Source organism: Piliocolobus tephrosceles, chromosome 4, assembly GCF_002776525.5.
Source record: "Piliocolobus tephrosceles isolate RC106 chromosome 4, ASM277652v3, whole genome shotgun sequence".
NCBI classification, from domain to species: Eukaryota; Metazoa; Chordata; class Mammalia; order Primates; family Cercopithecidae; genus Piliocolobus; species Piliocolobus tephrosceles.
This window is the reverse complement of record NC_045437.1, coordinates 147,112,548-147,118,547: the sequence shown is the minus strand read 5'-3', so window position 1 is coordinate 147,118,547 and position 6,000 is coordinate 147,112,548.

The window sequence follows — 6,000 nt, the reverse complement described above, 5'->3', positions numbered from 1 at the left end:
ATAAATTTCCAGAGGTGAAATTGCTGAATTAAAGCCATGTTTAAAATACCCTCCAAAGAGTTTCCCTCCACAAAATGGCTACCAAATTACTCTCTCACCAAGGGTGTATGTGGAGTGTGTATTTGTGCACACTCTTATGAACCCTGTGGACTGAAATGTTACATTTCCTTTGCCAAATTGATAGGTTTTTCATTTCTTTAATAGTGAGTTACATTGAATGTCTCTTTCTATGTCCATTAGTCATTCATATTTTTACCATATTATTTGCCCCTTTTAATTTTAAGTCTATTTCCAGTTGATTTGCAGGCTACTTGAATATTAAGGAAATGATACATTTTTTTCTGTCATGTGTGTAACAAACATGGCTCTCAGTATCTCAAATCCTCAAGTGTGAAATGACTTTGTTTATGGTTGTGTGTATGTGTATGCATGCTGTAGACAAGTTTTCTTTCTAAACCAGAAGCATATTTTTATGTACTCTAATTGTGAATGTTTTTCTTTATGACTTTTGGTTTTACACCATATTGTCTCTCCTCCCATATAGTAAATGAAAAAAATGTTTTTGTCTTTCCTTTGGTTACTTTGATGGCTTCTATGTTTGATCCATTCGGAATTTGTCTTGGTGTAAGGAGTGAGGTAGGATAATCCTAAGATTTCTTACTGGTGGTTTTAATAATATAGCAGTGGGAAATAAAGCTAATGCTATATGAGTTAAAGAGTTCTTTGTTTTTTTTCATGTTTTGGTTTTAAGATTTCAAAACTAGAGAACGACACAGGATTCCACAAGTTGGTTTCCCAATTCCTGACTACCTTTACATAGAAGCCAGAAAAAAATCTACTCCAATTAGCTCCTCTTGCATCTAAATCTTCTTTCAATGAGAGAGAAGAGCTAGGAAGGACTTCAAGTAAACAGCTAAAGGGAAGTCCTTAACTTTCTCTCTTTTTTTTCTCAGTAGTAAATGTATTTTGGGCATTGAACAAAGAACAACTTTCATACCTCCTTCGTCTTTAGGAACTTGCAGTCTTAGGGAGACAGCACTAACATAGGTTGCAATTTCTGGGCTGAAAATTTTAGAAGCAGCTGTTCATTAAATTTTATTTTACTTGCTTGAAGTAGTTCATCAAAAAGTGTACTCTTTCAACTAGATGTGTATTTAACTTAAAGCTAGGCTTCACTTAAAACTACCTCTTTTACCTTGTTATCCAGGCACAGATAGAAATGCAATTTCACTAGTTCTGCAGGTAATCAACCATTATCTACAAGATGATACTCTTGTGAACTGTGCACACCTCAGCTCCTCTACCTACAAAGCACACCTGCTGAAAGACTTCCAATCCAGCACATGTAGGCACTTCATAAACATTTGTTGAATGTGACCATTTAAAAAATAAGTCTGATTCTTTTTTGAAAAAGGGGGAAAAGGAAGCATTAACTTCCAGCTCTGTGTGTCAAAGGAACTTTTAAGAAATTCTATTAGCTAAATCAACAGTGGTGACTTCCTGTCAGAGCAGGAGGTAAGAGACATTTCCCAGCAGTGACCACATATTTGATTTGGTCAGATTGTTTCTACAGTGTCACAATGAAGTAAACTGTAAAATAATGTATCACATTTTGACCTCAACCGGAACAATATTCGAGTTCTCAGATGTTAGAAAAAGCCTCTGTCAGTGACAAGTTAATCAGTTTAAGGTAGTTCAAAAGTGTCCTTCGAGTGCTTAGTTTCTTCAAGTGCTTTAGAAACAAGTTACAGTTGGTGGAAAGTGGTTTCCTTTTTCTCCTTAATCCTTAGCCATTAACTGTGAAACTCAAAGCCTCAACAAGCCATTTGTTTTAAGATTGTGATTTCAGATTTAGTAGTTTTTTAAAAAAATTCCATATTTCTATGAACATCTATGTTAAGTCACTTCTTTTCATGCCTCTTCTAAAAAAACATGAACGTGGGGCTCTCAGACAGGCTGTGCTCTCTAGAATGGTCCTGCCAAACCTGGACCATGTGGTATGTGATCTCATTTCTTATTCATGTTTTATGATCCTCGCTCACTATCAAAGTCAAGCTTCCTGGTCCAATACATTCTGGCTCGTTTCTTATCTTCTTATGAAAGAAATAGAGCACATATATATTTGCTTCCTCAAGTCTCCCAGACATTTTCACTCTTTTCAGAGAACAGCTCCTATGGTGTGAGTTTTATGCAGGAAATGCCTAGTGGATGTGCTCCGTGTCTTTGGTCATCGTTTCTTCCTCAATTTACTGTGGGAAGAGGCATGTTTAGTTCCACACTTTCTGCTTATTTCTTACTCACCCTGCACTAAACTCAGTGTGGTCTCCCCAGGCCAGCTTTGACTTTCCTGTGCATTTAGGAGGGAAAATTCCTAACCAATCCAAAGTATCAGCAATTAGTTATGAGCAAGTATTAATTGTGTATGCCTGCTTTATTTGGGGAGATTTTGAGATTTGTGAGGATATTTCACATAAGAATTTTTTTTAAAAAAACATGCCTTAAAGGAATCTGTTACATGAAATGTTTAACCAAATCATCTTTCCTTGTTTAGAACCCTCTAGTAGCTTCCCTTTGTACTTAGAACTTAATTAAAACTTTGTGCCAATGGCTCCCAAGTCCTTACACAATCGAGTTTATCTTTCTAACAACTTTGAGGAAACATTGACATAGAATAACCTATACATGTTTCAAGTATACAAATATAATCAGTTTTGACATGTATTTCTACCCATGGAATCATCGCCACAATCAAGATAATGAATTTTAAAAAATCCATTTATCCCTTAAATTTTGTTATGTTGCTTTTTAATGCATGTCTCACTTCACCTCCATCACCAAGCAACCAATGATTTGCTTTCTGTCACTACATATTAGATTGCATTTTTCAGAATTTTATATAAGTACATGTACTCTTTTTTTCCTGCCTTCTTTGACTCAGTGTGGTTTTGAAATTAATTCACGTTGTTGCATGTATTGATAGTTTATTCCTTTTTACTTATTAACTTATCATTAATATGGATATATTATGAATATACCACACTTTGTTTATCTGTCTACCTATCAATGGTCATTTGAATTGCTTTCAGTTTTTGGCTATTACAAACAAAGCTTACTTAAAAACTCCTTTTTTTTTTTTTAAAAAAAAAGGAAACTAAGAAAAAAGTAAATTACTACTGTAAATGGAAAACAAGTTTTATTGCCATGAATAGAAGCTAACCATAGAAATAAGCACAGAATAAATAAGAGAACAGTATTACTTAAAATTATTGCAAGTACCACCAATGGCATATAAATGCTTCAAAATGCTTTGGGAAACCCTGTTCCTGCAGGAATCCAGTGGGCTTCTCTCAGTCCTAGCCCCAGCCCCCGTTGAAGGCTATAGAAGCAGGTCAGAGCAGGATGTGATAAAGATGACAAGTATGTGGACACACTGGTCAAGAAAAGAGCCAGTTACACAGTTGGACTTGCACCCTCCCCAGTCACAAATGGATCATGGCATAACAATGAGAAGTTATATTCTGTGGTGCATAGTTAAAAATAGTTAGCCTAGCAGAGGGTAAGACAGAATGTGGTGCTGTAATGTTACCAGATGCTATTTGGTCATTTACTTGTTAAGTAAAAGAAAATGATCAGTGACCCTCACCTGTATGCTAAGCACTAGGGGTACAAGAGTAAGCAATATGGATATGGTGCCTGTTGCTCATTAGCTTATTTAGGGACTTAAGAGAAGAGACTGATAATGCAACAAGCCTTAAAGTGGGATAAGCACTGTATTAGGCAGTTGCCTTGTGGTCTGAAATCTCAAAGCAGAGTACTTGCTGTGCCTAGATGGGTGGAACTCTCTTAAACTATGTTTTCCCTTTACTCTCTCACCATCACAACAATCATCAACACAGAAGAAGATTTCTGTGTCCAAAAGTATAGGACTTTTTTCCCATACACCAAGCAGTGGACACCAGTTCTAACACTATCTATCTGGAGATAGTGTCAGATGCCACAGTTTGGGGCTCAGTCCCTGAGAGTGCTGCCCGTACCCTCAGACCCAAGTCCAAGCCTCCAGAACTTCTGATCAACCGGCTTCAAGTTGGGATTCCCATGACACCCTCTTTGGGTTCAATTAATTTTCTGGAGTGGCTCACAGAAGTCAGGGAAACACATTTAGTGGTTTATTATAAAGGATTTTATAAAGGATACAGATGAAGATAGGGTGAGGCATGGGGGGAATGGTACTGAAATTCCGTGTCCTCCCTGGGCACACATCTTCTAGCAATCATGTGTTCAGCCATCCAGAAACTCTCAAAACCCTGTCCTTAAGGGTTTTTGTGGAGGTCTCATTACATAGGCATGATTGGCAACTGTGTAGAGATGTCATTGGACAAAATGTACATTATTTAAACCCAGCAAGGCCTGTCTGTTCAGACTTTTCTTGGCCTCTGTGTAGCGTGCCTTCCTCTAGGGTATGAGGCAGGACTCTCTCTGGAATGAGAGTCTTTTGACCCAAGATCAGACTAGAGTCTTGCCTTGGACAAGTGAAAGAAGGACAGGGGGAGGTCAGAGAGAGAGACTCTGTTTCCTGAGGACTAAAGTGCCGCAACATCATAATGAGGACATCATAATGAGGACTATTGGAGTTATGAGCCAGAAACTATGGATGAAAAAAAATATATATATAGAATAACACCACAAGGGGTCACAATATTTAAATGGTTACCCAAAGGGTAATTAATGTCAGACAGAGGAAGTGGAAGACATGGGGAATAGGACAGAGGGACAGGTTCTGGGAAAAGACACAGATAATTGGAGAAGTCTAGAAGCTGGCTTGCGATCTCTTCTCAGCACAGATGAGGCATGGCCATGAGTTCTAGATCAATGTGGTAAAGAATCCAGGCTAGTGTTTTCCTCTTATGCTCTTTATCACATCACTGAGTAATTTCTCCCTGCCCAGGTGGTAACCAGGTGATATAAATGCTGGTAGACTGATAGTCTACAATGATTCTGGAAAGAAACTGTATTTGATTCATGGCTTGTAAATATTAAATGGTTTATTTTATAAAGTTAATATCAAGTTATTCTTTTAAAATGAGTCTGGTTCTTGCAAAAATCAACCAACTAGTGACATATTAAAGCCAGTGGAGGTGGTGATGAAATAAATGAAGGAAAAGCTCAGAAGCTCAGACCTAGAAAGCTGGAGAGATCAAAGCTATGACAGCGAGATCAAAGCTATGATGGCGAAGAGCAGTTAACATCAGAAGAGACAGGAGGATTATAGCAGACTCTTACGCATCTACCCAACCTTCATTCTTTCCTTCTTCCTTGTTAACAAAACACCAGTTGTATGCAGGGATCCACCTTCTCCCTCAAACCCAGGGACTTCAGAGGAGAATGACTGCATCCCTGGCTTGGAGATGGGTCTGACTGATCTAAGTCAAAAACAGCAATCTCCTCTACTTGCCAATGACTAGACTAGCATGAGCATGTGTCATACTTCTGGCCACAGAGATACCAGGGGAAGTCTGCTGGGGGAGCTTCTGGCAAAGGGTTTCCTTATCTTAAAAGGGGTCCCAGCGAAGACTTGGTTTCTTCTTTCTCTGGAGGCTGTTGTTGTCATTAGCTATGACTCCTGAACTGCTGCAAACACCTTGTGACTATGGGCTGGGAAGACAGCCAGGGAACAATTGAGGGATGGCAGGACACAGAGATGAAGGGATCTGGATCTGTAAGAACCTAATTGTTTATAGGCTTATCAAAGTGGAGAGGGCATCCGCTAATTATAAAATTATTATTATTATTATTATATTCAGAGTTCAGTCTTCTAGACCTAAATACCCCCAAATCCCAAATAAATAAGATTTGTTAACACTGACAAATATAAAGTTCTACTTTTAAGGTTACAAAATTAATTGTAGCAGGATTCAGTAGAAATCTGATTTCATGTTAAAAAAAAAAAAAAAAAAAAGACCAGAGAAAGAACTGACAGAATATCCAAAAATATGTTAATAA